Raw genomic sequence first — 6,031 nt, forward strand, 5'->3', positions numbered from 1 at the left:
CCAGTACTCTTGCCTGGAAAATCCCACGGACGGAGGAGCCTGGTAGGCTACAGTCCATGGAGTCGCTACCAGTCGGACACGACTGAGCGACTTCACTTTCACTTTTCCCTTTCATGCACTGGAGAAGGAAATGGCAACCCACTCCAGTATTCTTGCCTGGAGAATCCCAGGGATGGGGGAGCCTGGAGGGCTGCCGTCTATGGGGTCGCACAGAGTCGGACACGACTGAAGCGACAGCAGCAGCAGCAGTAATCTTTAGTCACTACCTGTAGTGTCTTATGTAACAGAAACCAGAGATATAATAACCTCTTAAATAAGCAGAGAGAGAGAAAAATTTGTGGGTTTGCAAGAAAGGTGAATAAGCTAAATGGAATATTTTGCATCATTGGCAAATCGCAAAGACTTTATGATATGTATGAAGCAGTGGGCCTGTAGCTTTTTGTTTTATTATTTAAAATTATACAGGCTTAAGCTTTCCTAAAGGCTTCACTTGTGGCTCAGATGGTAAAGAACCCTCCTGAAATGTGGGAGATCTGGATTCAATCCCTGGGTTGGGAAGATCCCCTGGAGAAGGGAAAGGCTACCCACTCCAGTATTCTGGCCTGGAGAATTCCATGGACTCTATAGTCCACTGGGTTGCAGAGAGTCAGACACAACTGAGTGACTTTCACGTCTAGCTTTCCTGATAGCTCGGACAGTAAAGAATCTGCCTGCAATGCAGGAGACCTGTGTTTGATCCCTGGGTTGGGAAGATCCCCTGCAGAAGGAAATGGCTACCTACTCTAGTATTCTTGCCTGGCGAATTCCGTGGACAGAGGAGCCTGGTGGGCTGTAGTCCATGAGGTTGCAAAGAGTCGGACACGACTGAGAGACTTTCACGTCTAGCTTTCCTGATAGCTCAGACAGTAAAGAATCTGCCTGCAATGCAGGAGACCTGTGTTTGATCCCTGGGTTGGGAAGATCCCCTGCAGAAGGAAATGGCTACCTACTCTAGTATTCTTGTCTGGCGAATTCCGTGGACAGAGGAGCCTGGTGGGCTGTAGTCCATGAGGTTGCAAAGAGTCGGACACGATTGAGAGACTTCACTTTCCCTTTTCCCTTTCACGCATTGGAGAAGGAAATGGCAACCCACTCCAGTGTTCTTGCCTGGAGAATCCCAGGGACGGGGGAGCCTGGTGGGCTGCCGTCTATGGGGTCACACACAGTCGGACACGACTGCAGCGACTTAGCAGCAGCAGCAGCAGAGCAACTAACACACACATATAGGCTCAAGAAAGTTTTTTGAAAAGATTTATCATTTGACAGATGAGAAAACAAAGATTTACAATAGCAGAGGCTACTAGCTAGTCGACAAAACTGTCTTCTTTTCTCTCTGGTACTCTCAGCCCCCCTCACAGTTGGAAGTGGCCATGTGACTGAATTCTGACCAATGGAATATGAGTCATAGCCCTTCCTACTTGCCATCATCCGTGTTCTTTTCCTATATATGGACGGGATATTGATCTCCAGGGCAACTTTGAAGCCTCTTCAGCCTAGGTCTGTAAACTGCATGCAATAGAATATCTTTCCCCTTTCTCATCACCAATCAGAAACACCTTTTTGGTCTACACACAAGAAATTTCCACTGCTTTAAGTTATTGAGAGTCTGGGTTTTTTTTTTTTTCCCACAGTAACTAGGATTGCTCAGCTAAAACAGTTGGAGAGAATAAGAAATTGACTATAAAGAACAACTCACAGAGCCATGTTAAAAACTGCAGAGCATCAAGGAATCAGCTCAAATCTACCTTTATCATCTTTACACCTATTATATTCTTAGACATAGCTTGAAACTTATAAAACTGTGCTTGGTCTGGCTCCTAATTGTGCTGAGGTTAATGCATGCTGGTGGGGAGTAATCATGTTTATATTTGTCTAACAATACAAGTGGTCAAATGTAAGCTTTCCATCACTCTTGTAATCAAGTGATGCTTTGTTTTGTGTACTTTCTAATGTCATTGTACAGATTAATTCATGCAATGTGGCAGTACTACAAATTATTCTTCAGAAGTATAAATATTTAATACACCCATTAAAATAAAGTCTTACATACAAACAGCAGTGAGATCTTCAAATCAATTATTTTCCAAGGGCCTTTTCCTACTTTGAAATCACAGAATAATGGTTATGATGTTAGCAACTGATTTTCATGGAACTTATACATGCAGGCACTGTTTTAGGTGCCTGGAGTAGAACCTTATTCACCACTACCCCAAAAAGATCTGAGAGTCCACATCTCTGCTCCAAAGAGATTTAAAATGACTCACTTGAAATTTTTACAAACGTAATATCTCTAGATTCCTTGCAGTAGTGATCAAGCAGAGAGATGAAAACTTCACCGTTGACTTTTCTGGTTTAATTCATTACTCGTGCTTTATTTCCATGTCAAGAGTTAAGGTGTCCTGTGAAACCTAGCCAATCTGGTGTTTAAGAATGAGTGATATACTTAAGGTAAGACCCTCAGGTTCCAGAATAAAGTCTGCCACTCACTTCATAACCATGGGCCTTAGATCTATAATTTCTCATCCTAATTCTTATTGTCAAGAAGTTCTAAATCTATGAGATGGATGAATCTGTTGATATAATCCCTCAAACGTCTGAATCTAACATTCTACTAGGGGACCAGCCTTATTTAAGAGGACAAGGTACCACCAGCACTGCCTTCAGCACCATTACCATCATCATTATCACCTGTCTGCAGCAGTGGGATAGTGTGGCTAGAACAGACTCAAAAATCAGATGACCTATTTGAATCTTGGGTTTACTCTTCACTAGCTGTGTGACCTTAGGCAAAATACTGGACTACTCCATGCCTCAGTTTGTTCTCTAAAATAAGAAGGAAGATGGTAATATTTACTTCACAGAGTTACTGAGTGGATTAAGTTAATTCATGTACATAAAGCATTTAGAAGATTGCCTAGCATACAGTAAGCACTGATTATAAATTAGGGTAACTAATTATGTTACAGTTTTTATTTTTATGGTTTTATTGTTATGGCTTTTGGGTAACTTATGGCACTGGGGAAAATATGAGGCCTTTGAGGTCTCATATTGCTGTTAACCTCTTTCTATAAAGAACTGGTCATAGGTAAGCAAGAAGCATGGATATTTTGACTGTCTGTGAGTGAGGGCTTTTAAACATAAGGAAGTATTGCTAACATTCTGATTCTTAAGTTGATAGGGAGTAATGAATATTTTATCACTGTGTTCTATAATGTATATATTATTTTTCATGCATCAAATACTTCATCAAAAACAATAGGATGTGAAGTCCTATTTACAAATTTATATAAAATTATATAAATGGATGTGCATATATAATAAGAATGGATTCATAACATTTCAAAAATCATGGGATAAGCACTCCAATTTCTTCAGTTGTAGAGTGACATCCAAAGAGTTGAGTTAAATGCAGTGTTGGCTTCCTTTACCCAGATGTTGACTTGCTGATTACGGGAAAGCTTCCTTTTCATTCTAAGTCTAGACAGTTACCCTTTCTATTTCCATTAAGTACTGTACTTTTTGTCTTGTCTGGTGGCAGCTGGAACTGATGAACTGCTTGTCTGCTTCCTTTACTAGGTTTTAGGGTCAGTGAAAGCAAGAGCTATGTCATGTCTACAGTTCTCTTTCTAAAATCTAGCAGCAATCCTGGCACCGTTGAGGCAGTCAGTAAATGTGTGGTGACTAGTGAATGAAAGAATGAATGAATTCATACCAAAATTAAAATGTTGATTTATCTGAATGAACTTCTTCTAGTTGGGCTTTTTTGACTGTAAAAAGACGTCAGAGTTAGCTCCTCTGTAAGAATTGGGTGGTCTTTTTTGGTTCCCCTGATATCACACGATACAGCCTCTTGTTCCCCAGGAGCAAGAGAAGACAGCAGATTTCCACTTTTGTCTGTGATTTGCCTTTATCAATATGTACTCTTTACTCTTCCTCCTGCTCTTCCCACATAGCATGGTTTAGGGGAAAATTCAATGAAGGATGACTATTTCTTCAGAGAAAAGACCATCTCTAATTTAAATCAAACATGACCTAAGGAATCAGACTAGCTGTTTTCAGATTAAGTAATGGGTTTAGAGGAGAATGTCACCATGTGTCCAGTGCTGCACAGATACCACTGACTCTTTTTGTAAGACCGACTTTTCACCCCAATTTTTATTACCCACACTTGCATGATCTTTGTTTCCCTCCTGAAGAGATAATTTGCCAAATGTTAGCCCTCCTTGGAATCTGTGTCTTGGAGAGACTGAAACCTGGCTGGGAGTATTTGTTAGCCAACAGTGAATTACACTGCTAATGATTTTTTTTGAATAATCTTGTGTCTAAATAACTAACACAAAATTGTTATGCAAAACAAACCAAGTTCTCCAACACAAAGATGAACAAAAACCTAAGGAAATCCCACAACATGAAAAAGAGGCACTGAACCCAACAAACAGAACTATTCCCTCTGGTTAGAAAACACAGTGTTAGAAGAAACTCATATGAGGAAGAAGGCAGGAGAACATCTGATGCTAATGCAGACTCAGCTGTTTGTGAGGGCTTGCGTAGGTCCTAGAAGCTCTTCAGGAGACACTGACCTACAACTTACATCACACAGCTTATTTATGACATGTCCTCATTTTTCATACTTTGGTACCATAGAAACTTTCTTTGGAGAATTGTGAAGAAACAGCTTGGAAGCCAGCAGTGCTTCTGGGATGACACTGGAGTGGACAGCGATGCTGAGACAGGGGTGACAGGAAGTAAGCACTGAGTTGGGTACATTCCATGGGCAGGATCCCAGTAAGCCACTAGGTAGGGCTGGGTGCACGCTGGGAAAGTGGTGAAACTCTGATCACATGACTGGATTGTTTTTCAGAAGCTTACTACCCAGTGGTGTCCCAACTTCTAAATGTGATGATTATACAAATATTTGCTGAACGTTTATCAGGTATCAAGCATGGGAGGTGTATGTATGAATGTCTGTGGCAAATATCCCAAGATGGAGTTCTCTTCCCTCCACTCCAGCTACTTTTACAAATAAGACAATAAATGACAACACAGTGGAAGATTCTATGAGTGTCAGTGAATGGGATGAACATGGACTACTCTTGTATTGGCAAAAGAAGTCATTGTGGGTTGGAGCTCCTTGAGACATCTTCATGGATGTGGTAAGCTATAGTTGAATGTTGAGACTTCTGATTAAGTAGCAGAAAAAATTAAAATGCTAGAGAGCTTGCCCTACAACTTGCAATTTTCATGAAGCCTAATAGGAACAAAACTTCTATTGCCAAGAAAAGTTACAAAACCTAGACATTCCTTCAGGCTTCTGGAAAAAAGTCAAAAATTACTCCGCAGTGCAAATAAACAGGATGAGAAGCCAGAATAAACCAGAATAAGGACATCTGTCATTTGTGGCTGTCCGAAGTCTTAAATAGACACTATACTTCAACTGTTCTGTTACAATTCCCACCTTTGTTGAATAGAATGTTGCTGGCATGTAATCTAGATTCCACCAATCAGACATGCAATTTTGGAGTAAATAATGTGAGGAACAGGGCTGGGTACAGGTGGTAGTGGCTTGGTTCTGCAACCCCTGATTGAAGAGCTATTCTGTGGTGAAGTTCTGGAAGGAGTTTTTGGAATCTCAGCCATAAGTTTATTTCTCCGGCCCCTTGAGCTACCCAATATCCCATAATAAATTCCCTTTCTGCTTAAACTAGCTACTAGAGATCCTCTTTTTGTAACTAAGAGAACTAGCTGACATTCTGTTGCCTCTAGATAACCTTTGTGGGTCTTGGCTTTAGAACTGCCCTTCATTCTTCACTGGTTATCAAGTGGATCACAGGAAGTCTAAGCAGTAGAGTGACCATGTATAACTCACGACATAAGCAGAGTACAAGTTCATTGTCTTTTAATGACATCCTTTTAATGTTTATTTTAAATCATTTATTTAAATTAGTATTAATTAATGAAAGCATCACTACGAACAAAGCTAGTGTAGGTGATG

The sequence above is a fragment of the Giraffa tippelskirchi genome, chromosome 5 (assembly GCF_054371585.1).
Source record: "Giraffa tippelskirchi isolate mGirTip1 chromosome 5, T2T-mGirTip1v1.2.pri, whole genome shotgun sequence".
NCBI classification, from domain to species: domain Eukaryota; kingdom Metazoa; phylum Chordata; class Mammalia; order Artiodactyla; family Giraffidae; genus Giraffa; species Giraffa tippelskirchi.